Raw genomic sequence first — 23,992 nt, forward strand, 5'->3', positions numbered from 1 at the left:
AGGTTGACCCTTGCTCTGACTAGACAACACCATACTTTGCCCTGCTTTGTCTTGTTCTGATACCTGCTGTGGTACTGTCTCACACCTGTGTCCCAGAACAGAAGTTTTTAAAGTAGGAGAACCTTAGACAGCTTCTCATGCCTGTGCCTTTGTCCTGTTCTGTGCAGAGCTTCCTCTATGCAGAGAGAGAGATTCTCCCTACATCAGTCTGGCCTTGAAATCACATAGACTGGCCTGCCTCTGCATCAGAGTGCTGGCATTGTAGGTTCTTTCCATGTCCTCCAGGCTTGGCTCTACTCTGAGCTTTCTTAATGAAATGATGTATCAGGAATTTCATAGATAAGAACTGTATTCAGCTAAGAATCCCTTGGTCATCTAGCTCCTTCTGTTCCCCACTACTTTTTGTGTAAGTCATTACCTCTTACTTTTATATAACCATTCAACTCATATACATATATGACTACATGAATACAACCTGCTGATAACATTTCATGTTAGTTGCCTGTGTTTCATGTGATGTCTTGCGACTACAAATGTATTGTGGAGTTCATCTCTGAATAAGGTTATTTCTTAATTTAATAGTTGGTTAAATTTATTCTTCAATGAACACTTCCATAGTAATTGTTAATTTCTTGTAACTCTCCTAGTTGGGAATCCTTGTGAGAATTCTTGCACACACTGGTGTGTCAGTTCTTGTCCAGAGAACAACTGACTGTGGAGTACCCAGCCCATGTTGATAACATCCAACACAAGCAGTGTTCAAAAAAATGTGGAGGATGATGTGGAAGATGGGCTGGATAGAGTGTAAGAGCCAGGGATCACAGCTGGATATTGTTTTCTATATGTGACAGGAAACCGTTACCTAGACTAATCTCAACAGTGTGGCTGCATAATAATGGGTGGGGATATGACATTGTCTTGTGCCTTTTTATATAATCTGTGGTTATCTGTAACATTCAGTTCCAAACTGCCTTCGTGTACATCAGGGTCATCTCTGCAGTTTGTCTTCTTTTATTTCCATATTTTCTAACCCCAGTAAGAACCAAATCTAAGTGTGACATTCAATTCCAGGTAACTCTATCAGCATCAATGGTATCCCCACTAAACCAAGATTTAAATTATAGTAAAAATAAGGGGAGAAGTGATCAAAAGAAATGTTTTAAAGTTTCTTTCCTTACTTGCCATGGTCGGAGGGAGAGTATCAGCAATCCACAGTACAATTGGGCAAGAGAATTGGTTGTCCTTGTCTGATCAGCGGACCTGAGTGGCAAGTGTGTCCAGTATCAGACAGCACTTACATGTCAATGGTCATAGGTGACCTGTGATGATCCAAATTTGTTTACAGGCATCGCCATGGCAACCCCTAGAACCTACCAGGTGATGGTAGAGTTGGAGGGAGAATGATGTCATAAACAGGGCAGCAGCCAATGGGAAGATCGGATTCTGAGCTAACAGATGGGATTGGTTAAAGAAAATGCCAGGAATCCAACAGTAGCCATGGAGGCTGAGGTGTGGGCTAGTGAAAGGAGGCAATCTTGGCATGGAAGTCCCCCTTTCATGTGGTTTAGTCCAGAATATTGGCAGAGCTTCTTATAAGGTTTATCGATGAAGCTGTGTTTATTGTTCAGATGAGGTGTCACCTTCCAGCATAGAGTGTCCCATCATCATACACTGTACATACAGTCAGTAGCCTTGGGCAAGAAAGAGAGGAACACCTTCGTGAAGGAAACGTGGGTGTGAAACCGTTTCACTTGATCTGATTTATGAGCTGTCATCCTCTGTCCATGACCCAAGGAAGAGATCAAAGGGCTCCCTTCTGACTGGGTAGAAGAACAGGGTATTGATGCACCTTTGATGATCAACTCTAAGAATCTTCTATTTGGGTTTCTTCTCCTAGAGACCTTCCTTGGTCTGTGTTGACCCAGGCAAGACTCACATCTCCCTTCTCTGCTTTTCATCCCTTTTTGGTAGGCTATGATTCTTGGACTAGGGTGAACCTGTATCCTTAGAGTGGTGGGAAGTATCATGGTGAACTTCCAGAAGCAATGGTCTTCTGTTCATCGTGAAGATGCTTGTAATTGGAGGCTGCTGGTTGTAGCAAGCACTTGAGGGGTAACCCCTGTTGTTTGGGTGCTCATCTTGTATCTCACTCTGCTCTCAGACTCATGGGCATTCTTTGTATCTTGCCTCCCTTCTTATAGTTTGAAGTTGTTAGTCATTGAGTCTGGCTGCCTTCTCTCTTCATCCACAAGTATAATGAGTGTGACAGTTACTGAAGCTTCTTCCTCCTGGCAACAGTCTCTGCAGAATCCTGGGCTTCTAGCATTCTCTGCCATGCTTTTTTTCTGAGAAAAGGCTAAATAGAGATGGAACACCTGGAGCAGGAAGGCATTTGTTGGTATGTGGTGGTGGGTTACATGAAAATGCAATGTAGGTGTTTTTGTAAGTGTTGCAGCTTGTTGGAATGGGATCCTGGCAGTTGAGAGCCAAGCAATAGCACAAAGTCAATTTAAGCTAGCAGCTTACATCTGTTCCAGTTAAAGCTTTCCCCAATGCAACCACTCTGCTTTGTTAGGGGAAAGTTTCCACAGCAAAAGTTACAGTTCTGCTCTGCTCTGCTCCACTATGGCTAATGTTCCCTCTCTGCTCTGCTCCCTTCTGACAAAAGAAGGTCTCACCCAAATCTCATTCAAGAGATTTATTAGAGGGGAAGAATCCAGGAAGGTTGCTTCCTCTAACAGAGTGGAAAAAGGCATTTCCCAACTGAACGTGTACAGGGCTTATGTAGTAGAGGTTCTTAGTGGGGGAGCTTTTCAGGGTGAGAATTGCTCAGATTCCAGTCCCTGAGTTTGGACAAACTCAGAGATTTGTTACATTTTGTGCTCAGGGATTGGTTGGTTTTCTTCCTAAGGGATTGGTTGGTTTTTGTGTTGAGTGTGTCAGGGGCAGAGTGTGTTTCTTTGACTCTGGTTTCAGGTCCCAAGTGTGTTTTTATTCACTGGCCATTTTTAACCTTTTGGCTCTGGTTTCAGGGCTATAGTCTGTTTCTTTTATTGGCCCTTTTTAAGCTTTTGGCTCTTCTTTTAGAGCCATGGTTTCAGGGCCACTGTGTGTTTCTTTGGCTGGCTCTTTTATCCTACAATTTCCCTTTATATTTGAAAAAAAAAAGAGAACAACCCATTTCCCATCTCAGTGTATCTTCACAGACAGGAATGCAAAATTTTGATGAAATATGGGGAAATATTGTGTATTTCCTCATTTTGATTTAGATTGTTATCATTTTTGGTCATTCACTGGAGGGTTCATAGACTGTCTTATGGCATGGGTGTAGTGTGCATATATATACATTTCTTACTCTAACTGCCTCAACAAGCACTACTGTGACAGTGTCTGTCAGTCCTCATTGAAAATGACCCTGGAGCCTGTTTAGCTCTCCTGCTGCATTCACATGAGCTGTCAGCACTTTCCATTGGCACCATTTTTACACTGAGCTACTGCTGTATCATGTAGGTACATGTCCAACTCAGTAGAACTTTTCCTCCACGTAGATTGTATCATATTTTGGATTGCTTGGCAAAGGTCTGCAATAAGACTGTCCTTTTTCATAGGCCAGTAGGCTGCCTTTGTCATTCACCCTTGTAGTTTCCTTCATGACTGACCACTTGTCAGATAATGTGACACATTCCAAGTGGCAATGACTGAAATTTGTAAGGTTCATCCAGGCTTCTGTTTGTAAATCCATCAGAAAAAACTGTCCTCTTGTAGCAGCTTAGAACCAAATGAGTAGAACATGGCGGGGCCTGTGTTATTTGAATTCTGACAGTGGAGAGAAAATGAAAGATTGATAAGTAGATAGATAGAACTGTGTTCAGTGTTTAATTCTCATAATTTCTGTGTTTTTTACTTTTTAGTATTCACATATTATTTTTCTTTCAGTGTAAACATGAATTATTTCCTCTAACCACATATACCGAACTTAGTTACCACACTCCTTTCAATTATTTTCCAAGTCCTCATTTCTCAGTACATACTACCATTCTCTCCCTCTTTACAAAAGAAAAAGCTTTCAAGAGATAACAAACAAATATGATAAAATATTTTTTAGAACAGCATCTCCAAGAAAAGTAAATGTAAGTTAAATAACTTGAAAGATGGCATCCTGTATGTGTGGGAAAATGGCACTCTCTGAAGAAAGATGCCTGCTAAATGCTAAGTAACAGAGGTAGGGTTAAGCCTCAGGAGATGTTGGCTAAGAAGGTCCTTAGTACCTCCTAAAATATGAAAGTTATTGTGATCCTGTTATAAGTTATGAGCAAGAAGTAGAAAAAGGCCAAATTGAATGATTTCCAGAATATGAGAATTTCAGACTCGCCTGGAGCTGGAATCCCCTTTCTGATAGCCAGCTGGGAGGCTTTCATAGACCAAGCAGGCTCTTCCATCATTTTGGGGGAGAATGGACAGGAATTGTGCTATTAGGTTGTTGGATGGCTCTTCCACATATTAAAATGTCAAGAGAGAATTATACACTGGTAAGGAGAAGGCACAGTTGTTAGATATATTTGTAACAACTCTCCAATTTGTTATTTGTACACATGCACAGAAGGGAATTCTTATCTTGTACTGCAATCCACCATAAAATGTTCTGTGACTGAGTAGTTCCTACATCCCAGAGGTAAGACAACTGCTATTGTTTTGTTGAATGGAATGGTTGGGTCTCTACATTTCCCTTCTAAACCTTTGCAATTTTGCAGGAGATTAATGTAGTTGCAGATGTAACAGTTACAGTCTGCTTCCTTGCTGGCCATCCTTTGGCATTTGTTTCTGTTGCTGTTGGAGAGAGTTGTCATTGTTTCAGCTGCTGAGTCTCAGTGGCTGCTGCTGTGTGTAGATGGCAGGCTGGTACTCAGAAATGGATCATGTACATAGCAGTCCATCCAAAGCTCAGGGATTGTCCTACAAGTAGTCCAATCAAATTGAGAACTAGAGCAGTGGGGTAGAATAGTGTAGCATGGCTTTTTATTCCAAAATCAAGTGAACATCCCATTGTGATATGTTAGCAGTGATTACCTTGTATAGATGGATACCTTAGAAAGTAATTGAACAGAAATTTGCAGTGATAGACAGGTCTGTGTCTGTGAAGCTTAACTGTACATAGTAGAAGGAGCCATGGAGATTCTTGAAAACTTGACTTGTCATTCTAGACGTTACTTGCATTTGACTATCAGGCCCATTGAAAAATGGTTTTTCTGATGCTAGAGAGTAAGAAGTGGAGAGTTTACTGAAAGTAGGGGGCTTCCAAGTATTGCTTCCACAGGAAATACCAATAAGTTGGTGGGTATAATGTGAAGTATTCTACCCTCTCTCTATTTCAGTATGAGGTCACTTTAAACACCATCACTATGTCTATATCATTTCCCATTTATACTACTCCAAGGAATTGAACATGTTATTGCTTTGCACATCAGTACATATCACAGCATTTTTCAGGAATATCTATGTTAGCTGATCTTGCTTTCCAATAAGAGAGCAATGGAGAAGGCATATGTGATGTCTACACACAACAGAACCATTTCAGCTAAAGTGATGAATTCAGTCAAGGTGATTGCAGGAGAGTTATTGTAACTCGTGATAATCATATTATACCATATGTATCCAGTCCCAGACAAATATCTCCTGATGCTGTCTGTATATATGGATCCTAGATTACACATATCTCCATGGTTCCATTCATGACTTGGGAGGCAATGCTGTCAAGAAGTTGTCAATGCCTAAGATTTTTTGGTGACAGTTAAGGAAAGTTACTGGGCTCAGTGTACAATGTACAGTTTTAAAAGAATATGTTCAATGAAAAGTACAATGAGAACTAATGTTATTGAGAAGGATTCCGTACAAGTACAGCACTATATGAATTGCTTTAATATGAAAATGCTTCCTGAGCTTTGTTTAATAAGAATTATTCTACAAGACCCTTAGTTTGAAAACATCAAGATTAAAGCAATAATATCAAGGTTAGAAGATAGCTATTCAAATGCATTTCTATTGCTCCTAAGATGTAAAATGAAGCACAGTAGTCTCATGGCAGGGCCTAAATCTGTAATTAAAGCCACACAAAGAGAGCATAACACCGTAGGCCTCCTTAAGCCATTGCTTTTCATTATTCTGTTGTACCCAAATTTGTCCCTGTGAGGATCATCGTATACAGGTAGTAGGATCTTTTCATGGTGGGTTTGTTAATATTTTCTACATGGATGAATTTGGAAATAGCTCTTTTTAGAATGAACAATTTTGGTCCTACACAGTAGTTAGATATTGTGAAGACAGATACACCATTTGTGGTGATATTTTATTTGTATGTTAATATATAAAGCATGCCTGGAGATCAAGGGCAAAATGGCCAGCCACTTTTAAGTAAACATAGAAGTGATGCAGTGGTAGCACACTTTCATAATTCAATCATGTGGCATAGGGTCTCTGTGTGTTCAAGGACACACTAGGGAACAGCCAAGCATGATGACACACGCATTTAATCCCAGGACCAACCACAGTGACCTGGCGGTCTGTACAGACAGGCATTGACAAGGAAGTGAGGTAGCTGGGCTAAGAGCCAATGAGAGGGCAGTATAGCAAGGCAATAAAGGCATGGGTAAGACAGGAAGTAGCTCACTTTTGGTAGGTGCAGGACTGGAGAGGTAAAGTTGGTGGCTCTCTCTATTTCTTTGATCTCTAAGGCTTTCACCCCTATATTTGGTCTGTGTTTCTTATTTAATAAGACCATTTAGAAATTCATCTACAATTGGTGCTCACGTGGCAAGAATTCATTAAAAAAACCCATTGATGGCCTTATAGGCCAGGGTTTACAGGCCCCCTGCCTTGGCCAGAGCTACATGAGATCTGGCTAAATGCAGCTGGAGCTACTTGCAGCCAGATCTCCTACTCATGTTGCTGGAGCTGCAAGGTTGCAGAGCTGCAATCAGCTGGACTGCTTGTGTGTTTACAGAGCCGCTGGTTCAGGCCAGAGCACGTGGCTGGACTTTTTATTTAGTTTTTAGCTTTTAGGTGGTGCTTTCTCTCTCTTTCTCTCTGTCTCTCTGTCTCTATCTCTGTCTCTCTGTCTCTCTGACTCTCTGTCTCTCTCTGTCTCTCTGTCTCTCTGTCTCTGTCTCTGTCTCTCTCTCTCTCTCTCTCTCTGTCTTTCTGATTCCCATTTTGGACTGCCACCCATGCTTGGTAGCTGCTTTGAAAGTCCCTTGGACTTCTACTGTTCTATGCAGACTTGGTAAGTCAATTAAGATATCAGATATCTTAAAAGGAGAAACTAGTTAAAAGAGAACATTTTTTTCCATATTAAAAAATAGAAAATATTTTTCAATAAAAGGAAATTAGTCTTTGATAATTCATTAGACAGTCTGAAAACTGTACAGTTAAATGAGAGGATAATTAATGTTGATAGGATGTAGGAAACATCAGTTATAACTATTATTTGTTTAATTATCCTTATTTTAGTATTAAAAAGATTGGTGAAGTTAAGTGCCAAGACAAAAGCTTGAGGAAAAAAAAGGTTAAAATGAATTATAGAGAAATTCAGACCCAGGCAGAAGACTTTAAAGGTGAAATTATTTCAGGAACGCATTATATGGTTACAGAGAGACAGCCTCTTTTCAAACAATCAAACCTAATTCATCTGGTAGCCTTATAGGAACTACCTGCTCAAGGGCATGTACAAGCCAATTGGACTCCAGTGGAAATGTTGGATTTAAGGAGATTTAAAGAAGCTATAGTATCCCATGGAATGCATTCTCCATTTGTAAAGCAAATGTTAAACTCGTGGTCAACTTGTAATAGGATTATTCCTCAGGACTGGAAAGAGTTGGTAACAGATGTTCTAGAATCCAGAGCACAATTACAGTGGTGACAATGGCTTAAGGAGGAGGCTAAGGCAATAGACACCATGTAGAAGTAGAGGTGTGGACATTGCCCAGGATCAAAGACAATGTTCATATGATAATCAAACCTTAATTCTATGCCGCATGGCAGCCATGAATGCATGGGACAGAATTGAGGAAGCAGGAAAAAAAATGAAAATTTAAGTAAAGTGGTTCAAAGTCATTATAATTCAGTTCAAAAATGGAATTGTATGATATTCTTTGATATTAACGGATTTTTCAGAACCTCTCAACATAGTTACAAACTCTCAGTATGCTGAAAGAGTGGTATTATATATTGAGACTGCAGAATTTATCCCTGATGAGTCAGAATTAACTTCACTATTTATTCAGTTACAAGATATAATCAGGAATAGGAGCATCCCTTATATATAACTCACATCTGATCCCATATGGGTCTGTCAGGCCCTCTAGCACAAGGTAATGACAAGATTGATCAATTATTGATAGGAAATGTGATGGAGGCTTCAGAATTTCATAAAAAACATCATGTCAATAGTAAAGATTTAAAAAAGAATTTTTCCATAACATGGCAACAAGCTAAGGATATTGTAAGGAAATGTCCTAATTTTTCCTTTTATAACCAGACTCTGCTACCAGCTGGATATAACTCAAAGGGTACTCAGAGGAATGAAATCTGGCAGATGGATGTGTTTCACTTTGCAGAATTAGGAAAACTAAAATATGTACACTATGCCATTGATACTTATTCAGGATTTCAGTGCGGAAATGCTTTTGGTTCTGAAAATGCTGAACCTGTAATCATGCATTTGCTAGAAGTTATGGCCATCATGGGTATACCTGCACAAATTAAAACTGACCGTGTTCCAGCATATGTCTCTCGTAAAACAAAACTTTTATGCTTATTACAATATAAAGAATATTACAGTTATACCACATAATCCTACAGGCCAAGCAGTTTTAGAAAGATCAAATAGAACTCGAAAGGATATGCTAAATAAACAGAAAGGGGTAACAACCCCCCCCAGAAATAGATTACATAATGCTCTATTAACTTTGAATTTTCTCAGTGCTAATGAGAAAGGAAAATAGCTGCAGAGAGACAATGGATAATAGATAAAACTGCAGAATTAAATTGGCCTATATACTTTAAGGATGTGCTGACCTCAGAATGGAAACCAGGATATGTGTTACATTGGGAACGAGGTTTTGCTTTTGTTTCTATAGGAAAAGATAAGCTGTGGATACCATCAAAATTGATATAGGTTCAATTTGAACAATGGAGACCGCTTAATTAGAAGAGGTGATAGTTCATCAACCAGCATGACCATCCAATTTAAACTAACTTATACCACTAACAAATGCCTTTTTATTTAATCAGATATAACTTGCCAAAAGGGAACCTCTCCAAAGTTAGGTTTGGGGAAGCGTTTTTTGTTTTTGTCTTTCAGGAGAATGAAGGCCAAGGAATCTGAAGAACACTGGACAAATGAGACATCTGAAGAAAAAGGACAAATCATCTAGAAAAATGTCCCAAGAAAAAGAGTAATTTGGCCTGTTGGTGTATCACATGTAAAATTTCTTAAGTCTTCCTAAATGTTTGTTTCTGCTCTTCTCTACAGACCACTAACACAAATGGTCTTTTTGTAGTCCTAGTTCAATTAACAATTAAAGCTGGCTTTGAAGTTGGAGAATGGCTCTTTCCTTCTCTAAACCCACGTATGTTGTTAAAAGGAAAATGGAAAATCTCTGTGTCATGTCAGATGAAAGAGCCATCTTCTGATATAGGACAGAAGAAAACCAAAAAATTAAGGAACTGGTTTTTTTGCCACTAATCTCAATTCTTTGGTTCTATTTTGAGTCTTTAAACTTTTCTTAAGTTATGAATTTTATATCAAAATTTACAAGATTTATATATGTATATAACTTTGTCATGATATTATTGGTCATATAGAGTACTACCTAATTCTAGAAAAAGGCTTAATTTAGCTGCCTATACATGTTTTTGTGTCGGAGTCTCTATCAGTTTTCTGCAGGGAATCATGACCAGGCCTAACCTCGAATTTGAAGTCTCCAGAAAGATGATGGAGTCCCATAACAATGATTCCATATGGACGATAATAATACCACTAAGCTGACAAACATCACCCAAAGATCAGCTTTGGACTACAAACTGCTCAGAACAATTTCGAGATGGCTAGCTGAGATGATCCTGTTTCAGAGACTACTTGAACAAAGACTTGAGATAAGCCCTGCACTTTGGCATTATGCCAAGACTGGACAACAAATGATATAACTACCTCTCCTGGAACTTGACATTTAACCCAAAAATTTTCTTTTCAGAATCTTCTAAAGATGCTATCACCCACAAACTGCAGAAAGCAACTTTTCAGAGCACTATGCCCACATTTCCAAGAGGTGGGGCGGGTGTTTTTTGGTTTTTCAATGGGTTTTGGGTTTGGAGTAGTTGTCATTGTTTAGGAGGCTTGGTTACAAGTTGTTGTAGTTAATGGTCAGGAAAAGGGCTAAACAAAGGAGATTAGATTTAAAATTCTTGTTTGGAAAAAAAGATGATATAGATAAGACGTAGATTATTGAATCTACTCTGAAAAAAAGATATAGAAATGATAGAATAAAAGGTACATTATTGAATCTACTCTGAAAAAAACGAGAGGATATAGATATGATACAGTTAAAAAAGTAGATTATCGAATCTATTTTTAAAAGACAACTACTAGTTTTAAATACTTTACATTGGATTGAATTTTTATATATTGTATACAAATTATATATATTGAGATTGATATTGTTAGAAAATGCTGTATGTATATTGCTAATCTTGTTCAGGATATTGTACCTATACAGTTCATTTAACAATTCGCTAATCCTTGAAAGTTATTATTATCAACTATTAGGATATAGAGAAATGAGAATTAGTAGTTAGTCATTACAATTGAACTTGTCATCATATTAGGTGTTTTCAAGGTTAAGCAGAGATATATTTTAGATAGACAGGTCATCTTCAAATCTTTCAGAGATCTACAGAATATGGCATTTAAATGTTTTAATAACTTACAATTTTTTTTATGGTTATGGGACTTGTTGGCTTCTGGCAGCATCAATCTACTTCCGAGAAGATATGGGCATTGAAGAAACTGCATATGGAGTTAACTTTCATTATGGCAAAAGTTAGCCACTGGGCAACAAAGTGCCCTTGTATCAACTGCTGAGAGTATGCTATCCAAAATGGACCAAGAGGACACAAAGCAAAGGACTACCGATCCTTGCCAAAACAAGTGTGGTTGTGGCTTTAGCAACAGGCATCCTCTGATGCCAAGACTATATGGCACCATCGCTAAAGTGGCCTTTGCAATCTGGAAAAGGTACAGGGCACCTTTCTAAGAAGGCAGCTCAACAGGCAATGGACCGATGTCTTCTGTTATGCAGTGGAACAGTAGCTGAAACAGTTATTCTTGAAAGAGTTACTAGGCTGATAGAGTCTAACCTCTCAATGGTAGACTGGCTTTTAATAAAGGAGATGAAGCCACCCACAAGCCGAGAAGAATGGGATGCAGAGAAGAACAGGATGCTGAGATGAAGCCCTCCACAAGCTGAGAAGAATAAGCAGATGAATTCCAGAAACACCAGCAATTTCCAGGATTTAAAATCCTGAATCATGACAGGACACTGGTAGAATTCAATTTTATCTGGTACATGGAATACTCATGCCGAATGTGAGGACAAGCTGTAGGCCTTGTGTATATCCTACTTCACAAATGAGTCTGTCAGATATGCTAAGCCTCTAGGCTGAAGATGATGCCCCAACATTGCAGAAAACCTCAGGTGACTGTCCAGACAGCTGGCTGTTTCTGTCAACTCATAATTTTCCAGAAGTTGCTTGTTTGCAATTCCTGTTTTACTAGGTAATATTATTTCCTTCTTGGTCTCTGAGGGAGTTGAAGATTTGATAGTCATAGTTACATTTTTCCTTCTTAAGAAATTTCAAAAAAAAAAAAAAGAAACTCACTAAGAGGTGAAAAGTATATAAGTTCTAAGGAATATTACAGGACAATTTTCTGTTGGTAATACAAGTTCAGGTAGAAAGTGAATTAGGTACATTTTGAACTCACAAAAAGTAGAGTAGATAATGTAATATTTTCTCTAAATTTGTCAAATTGCTGATGTATTTATTGCTTGTATATATTGTATATAGTTGTACTTATTGTATATAGTTTTTTTTATATTATTTATAAATTTTATTCTTAATAAATAAAGCACTTTTAAGTAAACACAGCAATCAGGAAGTGGTAGCACATACCTTAATCCCGTCAAAAGGCAGACAGGGTCACTATGTGTTCAAGGATGCACTAGGGAACAGCCTAGTGTGGAGCCTTTAAACCCTGCACCAACCATAGAGACCTGGAGGTCTGTACAGACAGGCATTGACAAGGAAGTGAGGTAGAAGGGCTAAGAGCCAATGAGAAGACAGAACAGCAAGGCAATAAAGGTGAGGGTAAGAGAGAAAGTACCTCACTTTTGAAAGCTGCAGGACTGGAGAGGTAAGGTTGGTGGCTATCACTATTTCCCTGATCTCTAAGGCTTTCACCCCTATATTTGGCTTTGTGTTTTTTATTTATTTAAGACGGTTTAGAAATTCGTTTACAACCATGAAACTCTATGAACAGGGTGAATACAATTCCTCAGTAAAATTCAGATGCCCCACTTCCTAGAAGTAGAAAAGCAATCATAACTTTACCACAAAAGCAGAGAATACCCAGGATAGCATGAGCACACCTCATTAGAGGTCAGTGCTTCACAGGTATTGTAGCAAGTACAGCCTACAACTGAAACAAGGCACATTGTCAGGAAAAGATTAATCCGAGTTTAGTTGCGGTTGTAAACACATGTGGTTTAGTCTCTTTGGATTTTAGGTATGTACCAAAAATGCACCCTGGAGTACACATGGCCTCTTCATCAAGACATGCATGGAAATGTTATTCACATGTACAGAAAGAATCTGGATTCCACCTGGCTTCTTGGAGCATTCCTTTAGTCTCAGCACTCTTGAGGCAGCAGAGGAGGAGGAGGCAGAAGTGGAGACAGAAGGGGAGGCAGAGGCTGAGATGGAGATGGAGGCAGAGGGGGAGGCAGGCAGATCTTCATGAGTTCAATGTTGCGTGTTCGATGTAGTCAGTTCTAGGACATGCTGGGCTATGGAGAGGGTCCCTGTCTCAAGAATCTGAAAGTGAGTTAATAAATAAATTATTTTGTTTAGTATATGTAACCCTGGAAAAAGATAATGACAAATGTCTCAGAGGCCAAAGTGTAACAAACTCTGATACTATTAGAGCACAGAGTAGCACAAAGAGTTGAAGGTTCAGGAGATGCCAGTTTTCTTCTCTCCCTTCTTCCACAGTGAGTGACAGACCTTCACAGACACCAGCATGTGCAAGCCGAGGTGTGTTTGAGGCTTTTTAAAGCTATGATGGCTGAGCTCAAGTGGATTCCACTTCCTATTGTTGTGGAGGACAGTGGGCTTCTCTTCTGCCATGACTGACTTGATGGCTTCAGATCCTTCAGCTTTCATGGAGTTGATTTCTCTAGCTCTTTTTGGTCTCAACTTGCCCATGAACCCTAGGTCTACTGAGCCTACAGAGTGTGACCTTCTGAGCTTTCCCTCCATTTGCTTGTCTGTGTTGTCAATATCTCCTTCTGGCCACAGCACTAGCCAAAGCTTCTCTCCTTCCACAAGGTCCTGATACTGGATTCTGGCTAGAGATTCTCCATGAAGCAGATTAGAGTGTCTCTCTTCCTTCATCCTCAACAGGTTTAAGGGTGTGCTGATGACACCTTATCTTTACTGGGCCTGATTGCTCCTGAAGACTATGGAGTCTTTGCATTAGGTGGCTGTGGGAACCTGGAATTGGTTTAGTTCAGAGAGGGAGTTAAGCAGTTGGGAATGTGAACTTCTGCCATCAGCATAGTCATGTCTGCAAGTCCATGCTGGAGGCCAACACACTGTGCATGTTCCAGGCTCATCCTGACCATGACTGCTGCTTTCCCTGGTGGCATTGTCAGAAGCAAGCTTCTGCCCTAGGCTCCCAGCATCAGTGAAGTGCAAGGGATGCTGCATGTCGGGGTGTGCTAAAGGGAGGAGAGATGGGTCCGGGTTTTCTTTCATGCACTCATAGGCATCCAGAGGCATTGACAGATTTGCTGCCATCTCATGCAGGTTGTCATTCTCTGTTCCAGGCATGGAGCTTGTGGAAATACCAGGAATTCTGAAGGTTGGGTACTGTTAATGACTTGTCCCCATCAATAGTTGGTGTCCTTATCTGGGAATGCAGTTCCAGTCATGGAGCTTGTGACAATACAAGGAATTCTGAAGGTTGTAGTTGGGGTAGGTAATGTCTTGTCTCCATCAACAGGTGGTGTTCTCATCTGGTAATCCAGGGTGTAGGAGTAGCAGAGGTCTGTTCTGCAGCTGAGGGAGTCTCTGGATTGATGTGTGATTCCCAGGGAAGTCTCCCTTTGCACCACTGAAAAAGAGTCAAGGAAGAAGTCAGTCTCTGGTAAGTGGGATGCCACCTCCTTTCAGTGCACATCTGTACTTAGGCCCCTACAACAGCTGGATGACATTCTTAGGATCTATGCCACAGCTGCAGATATTCAGAAACATCAGTCAAAGTTGAGTTCCAGTTGTAAACACATTCAGTTAAGTCTCTTGGGATTTTGGGTAGGTACCAAAAATGCACCTTGGCTTACACATGTCCTCTTCATCCAATCATGCTTGGAAATCTGGATATTCATATAGACAGAAAGAAACTTGATTCCATTTAGTTTGTGGGAGCATTCTGTTAGTCTCAGCACTCTTCAGGCAGGGCCAGGGCCAGGGTCAGGGCAATTGCAAAGGCAGAGATAGTGGCAGAGGTGGAGGCAGGCTGATGTTAGTCATTTCAAAGCTAGTCTGATCAACATACTTATGAGCATGCAAGGTTTTGGAGAGAAAACCTGTCTCAAGATACTAAAAGCAAATTAATAAACAAATGAGTTATATTTCCTATGTGTCACACTGTGAAATGTAATGTCAAATGCCTCAGAGGCTATAGTGTGAGTAACCCCAATAGTATTACAGTACAAAGTATGTCAAAGTGTTGAATGTTCAGAGACAGCCAGGATGGAGCAACACACCAGCTACTTAAGAATTCCTGGTTGTAGTTAACAGATGGTTTGTCAGGGAAGTAAAGCATTTGTTACTAGAAAAAGAAACAGATATTTGGGAGGGGGTCCTAGAGAACAGGAGGACATCTTTGCTATTGCTACCTCAGTAAGTGTATTAATATCTAGATTATATAGAATTAGATAAAACACATAAATCATAAGAAATCAGGCAACCCAGGTAGTAAAGGACAAAGAAAAAGACATTCTACTCTGATATAATAAAAAGATAATAAGCACATACAGATGTTCTGATTGAAGAGGAATCAGGGAAGTACATAGTGATGGATGACACACAAAAACACACACAAAATAAATTAAAGTATGAAAAGGATGATTTCAAAGATGGATACAACTTCAGACATACATTGTTATGAATGAATCCCTTCTCAGGAAGATGTTCAACCTTGTATATTTTCTCTTTAAGGTGGGTGCTTGATAGTGTATACATGGAATCCTGTATTTCATTTAATGAAATTTTAGGAGGATATCTGTCCCAGACCAGTAATGATTAAAGGACTAGGGTAAGTGGTTCAAAATGGGAGGAAGTGTTGGAAGAACAGAAGTGTGTTCACTATACAGTATACACTATAGGAAACATACCAAGTTCAAAAACCAGTATAATGAAAATAAACGTCAAGGAGAATAATTTTATAACCACTACAGGTTTTGACTAATTACTTTTACCTTAAATAACACTACCAGTGATTTATAGCATATGATGAATTTATGTAACACATATTTCTACTTTGGAAACATTAAAGAACAATAGCAAAGGTGTGAAGAAACCATCAAAGCCTTCTATATATACTTACTAATGGATGATATAACTGACTTAATTTCTTCAATCACTTTTAGTGTCTTCAAATATTTACAAGTATAGAAACTGTCTGACCATTTATATATAAATCCCTGGATCTACCAATTAATTTCCCTAACTCCATATGTACCTACTTACCTACACACTCACCAAGATTTTAATCCAACATATACATGTATATCTCTGTCTATATCTTACCTTGTCTGTGTTGAATAGCACTGTGTTCCAAAAACTAGGCTAGGACTTATATGACATAGTCATAATATCTAGAAATTTCCATATCCTTCTGCCTCTGAAGGAGGAGCTGTGGTTTTCCCAGAGAGGTGTACTTGGCAGCATTCTCTCTCTCCTGTTGAGCCTGCCTCTTCATGGCCTCCCTCTCTGGTCTCTGCTCTTCTGTGATGGGCTGTGAGATGACTGGCCCTGGAATGTCGACTTTCCTCAATGGAATTGGTTGGTGGCTGAAGTCTTTCACCAGATAATGGATTTGAGATTTTGGAGGTGATGGGGCCTTTTTCCTGGCAGCAGAAATAAGCTCCCTCTGTAGTGAAGGGAGAGATGATTCCCTGTAGGATACTGGCCTACAGAGAGCTGGCTGAGGCCCAGGGCAAGACTGGATGGGGTTGGTTATGTTAGCTTATGTGGCACTGGTAGCAACAGGCAGAACTGGCTTGTCAGAGGCCATCAAAGAAGTGCAGGCAGGAGCTGGTTTAGATGGCTTGAGTGTGGAAGGCTGAGCTGAGTGGGAATGAGGCCTCACAGTCTATACTACAGGAGGCCTGCGTGAAGCCAGGGAGAGAGTGTAGATATAACCAACCGTCTTATTAAATAAGAAACACAGAGCTGATTCAGAGAAGAAAGCCAAGAGGTCAGAACTAAGAGCCTTACCCTTCCTGCTTCAGCCAAGAGAGCTCTCCGAAAAGGGGGCCTACTTACTGTGTGTATGTCTTTAAATAGTCTTTCTGTTCTGCCTTCTCATTGGTTGTAAACCCAAACACGTGACTGCCTCGTCACTGCCTGTGTGTACAGCCCTCCAGGTCCTCTATGGTATTGAGATTAAAAGTTTGTGTCTCCAATGTTGGCTGTATTCTTGAACACACAGAGATCTACCTAGCTCTGTCTAACAAGTGCTGGGATTAAAGGCTTGCACCACCACCACCATGCTCTTGCTATGGCACTAATAGCTCTGAACCCTGGGCAACTTTATTTATTAATATACAATTAAAATCACATTTCAGTACAAATAAAATACCACTATAAGAGAGGCTTTCTAGAAACCAGTCTGGCTTGCGGCGTCTCCGGGGTGGAAAAGGCAGAGGTACTAACTTGACCTTCCCAGGTCGAGGCAGCTCATACTGGGATGGGGATGGACACTCCCTGTGGACATTGCTCTCTGGTCTCTGAGCGTTGCTGGGGGTTTTACCGGGGCCTCAGCCATCACATGGTACATCCAGAAGGGATGAGGTGGCTGGGCCTGTCCTGGGATCTTTGTTGCTGCTGAAGTTTAGCAGAGTCCAGGAAGAGCAGATGCCAGTTTTGTTATTACACTTCTTCCCCGTGGGTGAAGGACCTGAGTGGATGCCAGCATGTACTTCCCAAGGTGAGTTTGAGGCTTTTTAAAGGCGTCATTGCTGAGCTCAGGTGGATTCCTCTTCCTCTTTGTCTTGGGGATGGTGGGGTTCTCTTGTGTCTTGACACTGTGACTTGATGGCTTCAGCTGCTGTATTTTGCTGAAGTTGTTTTCTCTGGTCCTCTTCGTCTTGTCTTGCCCCTGCACCCTAGCTACCCTGGGCCTGCTGGGTGCAGATTTCTGAGCTTTGACCTCCAAGTGTTTGTTGTCCATGTTGTCAATATCCCCTTCACTGGCCCCAGCATTGGTTCCAGCCTCTGCTCCCTCCACCAGGTCCTGGTGCTGGATTTGGGCCTGAACAGCTCCATGAAGCAGATGAGATACTTTCTGGTCTTTCTTGTTCACCTTTTATGAGTCCAGTGATGCTGGAACTTTCCTGGGCCTGATCCTTCCTGATGACTGTGGAGTCTTTGGAATGGATTGCTGTGGGATTTTCCCAGTGGTCTAGGTCAGTGAGGGAGTTTAAGAGTTGAGGAAGGTGAATATCTGACAGCACTATAGTCATGTCTTCCATGTCATGCTTGAGACCATGACACTCTACAAAGACCCAGGCTCTCCTAGACCAAGGCTATTTCTTCCCAAGATGGCATTATCAGAATCTGGCTTCTACCTTAGTCTCCCAGCATCAGTGTAGTTCAGGGGCTGCTGCATGTCAGAGTATGCTAGAGGGAGGAGTGATGAGCCTTGGTTTTCTGTACTGCCCTCATAGGCATTCAGAGGCTTTGATTGCTCAGCAATCATTTCTTCTACATTGTTATTCTCTGTTTGTTCCCGGCTTGGAGCTGGAGGCAAGGCCAGGAATTCTGAAGGACTGTGAATAAGGGCAGTTAATGACCTGTCCCCATCAACAGGTGGTATCTTCATCTGGGTATCCTGGCTTCAGGCAATTCAGAATCAGGACTCTGCAGCAGACAGAATGTCTGGCTGAAAGATATCTATCCTAGGGCCCTCTCCCTTTCCACCACTGGAAAAGAGTCAAGGAAGGAGTCAGTGCCTGGTAAGTGAGATGATCCCCTCCTTTCAGTGGACCTCAGCACTCAGGCCTCTGTAGCAGTGGGCCAGGCATTCCTATGAACTCTGCTTGAGTGGCAAGTGTAGCATCTCTGTTTATGGACACTTAGTAACTACTCAATTGTTTCTGGTGACCACGCAATGTCTTATTTTCTCAGATGTTTGTGTGTTCCATATCATTTTTTGGTGTGAGCATGCATAGTGGTCATAGGGAGGTTACAGAATTCTCTTGGTGTGTGGTCCTTTCTTGCCCTCCTTTTGACTTTGAAACAATTCCTCTCAGTTATTTGGAAGTGTTGTATTAGGCAGTTTATCTGGTCTATAATTTCCAATACTTACACAATCTGCTGACTTCTTTCAAGTAGTGGCATTACTCATGTGCAACCAGATGTTTGGATTTTTTGTGGATTTCAGTGTGCAAACCCAGTCCTTCACTCCTGAAATGCAAGCCGTTTAAGAACCCCAGCTTTCCTCGAGCTCCCATTTCACAGACGTGTTATAAGTGATATGAAAATTACTTGAAGAAAGTGAAATAGTGTGGCCTGAGTGTGTCTTTGTTATAGAGAACATGGGTACATGATCATGGATTTGTGTCAACACTGAAGAATCACAGAGAAAAAGAAAGAGAATAAGAGAAGATACAGCAAGAGAGTGAGTAAGTTTGAGAGAGAGAGAGAGAGAGAGAGAGAGAGAGAAAGAGAGAGAGAGAGAGAGTGAGAGAGAGAGAAAGAGAGAGAGAGACAGAGACAGAGAGCGAGACAGAGACAGAGAGACAGAGAGAGATATTTGCAGTTGTGTTGCTCAGGTATCCGATTTCAACTCAGGAAAAATCAAGTGCTAACAAAATATAAAATTCTTGATGTCTTCTAGAGCCCTGAGCACTATCCTAGAAAGGAGGTGATTATAGTGTGATGGAGCATGGCACTGATTGGCTTAGGCAGTGATGTGTGTGTCTGTGGTGTGGTAGCTGATCATGTTTTAATGAAGGATGGATGTCAGTCCCTATCATGCACGTTTCTTACTTTTGAGATGGACGTTGGGGATGGTGAGCCAGAGCCAAGGCTGAGCACTCAGGACTCCCATCCTTTCTCCCTGAGGACATCCACTGCTGAAAGGTCGAGCTGTGTCTGCTTTGAGTGTTGATCTCAGTCCTCCCTCCTGGCTTTACTCACCTTGAAGACTGGTGTCTGGCATGTCTTGAGCAGGTGTGGGATAGTAGATGGCAGAGGTGGAGAAAGGTGTTTGGACATTCGTTGGCTGAATTTCCTTTGACATCATCACCATCTCTGGTTGCAGGACAGAGGCCTGACCCCCAGAGTAGGACACAGAGCCACAGGCCTGCAGGCACTGCCTGAGTTCTTCAGCCATCAGAGGGCCCAGGCTGTTGAGGTCATAGTAATAGACCTGGCTACCCTCCCGGTAGGAAGGAGCCAGGCTGTATCCTTGATTTGGCACCTGTGGTGGTATGGCCTAAACAAGGCTGACAGACAGTGTTGGATAGGAAAGGACAGGACTAAGGCAATGGGATCTAAAATATTTTCACCCTGGACTGTCATAGACAAGGAGGAGAATGTGGTATTCTGGTTAATGACAGTTACAGTGAAGTCCTGGAGTGCAGCTCCCCTCCTGTCAGTGCTTCCCGTGGGATCCCACTGGAGAACACCTGGCTAGGAGGGTGGTGAGGCAGAGCTCTGGCCCTGGTCAGTCAGTGCAGTCAACATGGTTGTGCCAGCTGGTAAGCAGGGGTATGCACTGTCCATGAGCTGCTGGGAACAAGTGCTGGAGTCAGATGGCAGGAGCCATGCTGAACTCACAGCTGGGGTGGAGACCCTGGAGAAGTTGCACACACTTCCTACTAAGGGCGTGGCATTTCTCAGCACAGGTGCAGAGGGCTGCAGAGCACATTCTTTCCCAAAGAAAGGTGCACTTTGGAAATTTTCCGTAGGAAGTAAGAGGAAAGTGGGAAGAATGGTGAGATGAAATCTGTGTGGCTTATGTGACAAGCTTTGTTATCTGCAGTTTGTCCTGTCTGGGAGAGTCTGAGATCTATTTTCCCTCACATATGCCATACAAATGGTTCAGAATGATTCTTGGTAATGGATAGGATGATACTCATTTGATGAGCTGCCTGTTCTTCCTGTGTGGGCATGCACTTCCTAGTTGATCCACGTTGACCCTTGCTCTGACCTAGACAATACCCTTCTTTGCCCTGTTTTGTGTTGTTCTCATACCTGCTGTGGTACTGCCTCACATGTTAGTCCCAGAACAGAAGTGTTTAAAGTAGGAGAACCTTAGACAGCTTCTCATGCCTGTGCCTTTGTCCTGTTCTGTGCAAATCTTTCTCTATGTAGAGAGAGAGATTCTCTACCTAGATCAGTCTGGCCTTGAAATCACACAGACTGGCCTGCCTCTACATCAGAGTGCTGGCATTGTAGGTTCTTTCCATGTCCACCAAGCTTGGCTCTACTCTGAGTTTTCTTAATGAAATGATGTATCAGGAATTTCATAGATAAGAACTGTATTTAGCTAAGAATCCCTTGGTCATCTAGATCCTCCTGTTCCCCACTACGTTTAATGCAAGTCATTATCTCTTACTTTTTTATATAAATTCAGCACACATCCAATATGACTACATGAATACAACCTGCTGATAACATTTCATGTTGAGTCCCTATGTTTCATGTGACATCTTGGGATTTATAATGTAGCATGTGGTTCATCCCTGAATAAGATTGTTTCTTAATTTAATAGTTGGTTAAATTGAGTCTTCAATGAACACTTCCACAGTATTTGTTAATTTCTTATAACTCTCCTAGTTGGGAATCCTTGTGAGAATTCCTGCACACACTGGTGTGTCAGTTCTTGTCCAGGGAACAACTGACTGTGGAGTACCCAGCCCAAGTTGATAACATCTAACACAACCAAAAGATGTGGAGAATGCTGTGGAAGATGGGCTGGGTAGAGTGTAAGAGCCAGGGACTAGAGCTGGATATTGTTTTCTACATGTGATAGGAAACCTTTACCTAGACTAATCTCAACAGTGTGGCTGCATAATAATGGGTTGGGATATGATAATGTCTCATGCCTTTTAATTTAATCTGTGGTTATCTGTAACATTCAGTTCCAAACTACCTTTGTGTACATCCAGGGTCATCTCTGCAGTTTGTCTTTTTTTTTTTACATATATTCTAACCCTAGTAAGAACCAAATCTAAATATGACATTCAATTCCGGATGTCTCTATCAGCAACAATAGTATACCCATTACACAAAAATTTAAAAGTATAGTAAAAATAATGGAGAAGTGATCTCTTATTTTTTTAATGTTTTAAAATTTCTTTCCTTACCTGCCATGGTCAGAGGGAGAGTATCAGCAATCCACAGTATAATGGAGCAAGAGAATTGGTTGTCCATGTGTGATCAGCTGACCTGAGTCACAAGTGTGTCCAGTATCAGACAGCACTTACTGGTCACTGGTCGCAGGTGACCTGTGATGATCCAAATTTGTTTACAGGCATTGCCATGCCAACCACAAGTACCTACCAGGTGATGGTAGGGTTGGAGGGAGAATGATGTCATAAACAGGGCAGAAGCCAATGGGAAGATGGGATTCTGAACTAACAGATGGGATTGGTTGGAGAGAATTCCAGGAATCCCTCAGGAGCCATGGAGGCTGAGGTGTGTGCTAGTGAGGGTAGCAATCCTGGCATGGAAGTTCCCCTTTAATGAGGTTTATTCCAGGGTATTGGCAGAGCTTCTAATAATGATCATCAATGAAGCTGTGTCTGTTGTTCCTATAAGGTGTCACCTTCCAGGAGTGAGTGTGCTTTCTGCATACACTGGACATATATTCAGTAGCCTTGGGCAGAAAGGAGAGGACCACATGGGAGGAGAGAACTAGGGGTGAGAAACTGTATCAGTGGATCTGGTTTATGAGTCCATGACCAAAGGAAGAGATCAAAGGGCTCCATTGTGACTGTGTTGAAGTACAGGGCTGAGTGTATTGAGAATACCTTGGATGAAGAACTCCAAGAATCTTCTATTTGGGTTTATTCACTTAGATGCTTTCCTTAATCTGTGTTGGTCCAGGCAGGACTCATATCTCTCTTCTCTGCATTTCATCCCTTTTTGGTAGGGTTTGATTGTTGTTCTAGGGTGAACCTTATCCTTAAAGTGGTGGGAAGTATCATGGTGAACTTCCAGAAGCCATGGTCTTCTGTTCATTGTGAAGATGCTTGTAATTTGGTGTTGCTGGTAGTAGCAATCACTTGAGGGGTAACCCCTGTTGTTTGGGTGTTCATCTTGTATCTCACTCTGGTCTCAGACACATGGGCATTCTTTCTATATTGTCTCCCTTCTTATAGTTTTTTTTTTTATTTTGCAATACAATTCAGTTCTACATATCAGCCACGGATTCCCTTGTTCTCCCCCCTCCCACCCCCTCCCATTCCCCCCAGCCCACCCCCATTCCCACTTCCTCCAGGGAAAAGCCTTCCCTGCAGACTGAGATCAACCTGGTAGACTCAGTCCAGGTAGGTCCAGTCCCCTCCTTCCAGGCCGATCCAAGTGATCCTGCATAGGCCCCAGGTTTCAAACAGCCAACTCATGCAATGAGCACAGGACCTGGTCCCACTGCCTGGATGCCTCCCAAACAGATCAAGCCAATCAACTGTCTCACCCATTCAGAGGGCCTGATCCAGTTGGAGACCCCTCAGCCATTGGTTCTTAGTTCACGTGTTTCCATTCATTTGGCTATTTGTCCCTGTGCTTTATCCAACCTTGGTCTCAACAATTCTCACTCGTATAAACCCTCCTCATTCTCACCAGTTGGACTCCCAGAGATCCACCCGGGGCCTAGCCATGGATCGCTGCATCCAGATCCCTGAGTAGTTGGATTAGGTTTCTAGCATGACAATTAGGGTGTTTAATCATCCCATCACCAGAAATCAGTTTGGGCTGTCTCTTGACCATTGCCAGCAGTCTGTTGTGGGGGTATCTTTATGGATTTCTGTGGGCCTCTCTAGCACTTTGCTTCTTCCTATTCTCATGTGGTCTTCATTTACCATAGTCTCCTATTCCTTGTTCTCCCTCTGTGTTGTTGATCCAGCTGGGATCTCCCGCTTCCCCAAGCTCTCTTTCCCTCGACCCTCACCCTTCACTACTCCCTACTCATGTCCAGGCAGTTCATGTAGATCTCTTCCATTTCTCCATCATTGGGCAATCCCCGTGTTTTTCTTGGGGTCCTGTTTTCCAGGTGGCCTCCCTGGTGATGTGAGTAGCAGTCCAGTCATCCTTGTTCCATATCTAGTATCCTCCTATGAGTGAGTACATACCATGTTTGTCTTTCTGAGTCTGGGTTACCTCACTCAGGATGATTTTTTCTAGATCCATCCATTTGTCTGCAAACCTC

At 41.6% G+C, this 23,992-nt stretch overlaps 2 long non-coding RNA genes and 1 pseudogene across 12 annotated transcripts in view; 1 reads left to right on the top strand and 2 right to left on the bottom strand.

Moving 5' to 3' along the window:
- Positions 1–4,906, bottom strand: part of LOC131901469 (uncharacterized protein C2orf78 homolog) — a 14,725-nt pseudogene extending 9,819 nt beyond the window's left edge.
- LOC131901470 (uncharacterized) overlaps positions 1–23,992 on the top strand; it is an 81,871-nt gene that overhangs the window by 49,757 nt on the left and 8,122 nt on the right. For 8 of the 11 annotated variants that reach the window (XR_009376603.1, XR_009376606.1, XR_009376602.1 and 5 more), the window contains 2 exons: positions 4,601–14,476; positions 15,550–22,260. This is a non-coding gene — a long non-coding RNA (uncharacterized LOC131901470). The remainder of the gene's footprint in view (positions 1–4,600; positions 14,477–15,549; positions 22,261–23,992) is intronic. The other 3 variants (XR_009376617.1, XR_009376616.1, XR_009376604.1) reach the window with 3 other exon arrangements.
- LOC131901472 (uncharacterized) lies at positions 12,773–22,983 on the bottom strand. Its single transcript, XR_009376618.1, has 2 exons — positions 21,930–22,983; positions 12,773–14,443 (listed from the first exon to the last, which is right to left on the bottom strand). It is a non-coding gene; the product is annotated as an uncharacterized LOC131901472 (long non-coding RNA).

The sequence above is a fragment of the Peromyscus eremicus genome, unplaced genomic scaffold (genome assembly GCF_949786415.1).
Source record: "Peromyscus eremicus unplaced genomic scaffold, PerEre_H2_v1 PerEre#2#unplaced_91, whole genome shotgun sequence".
Lineage (NCBI taxonomy): Eukaryota > Metazoa > Chordata > Mammalia > Rodentia > Cricetidae > Peromyscus > Peromyscus eremicus.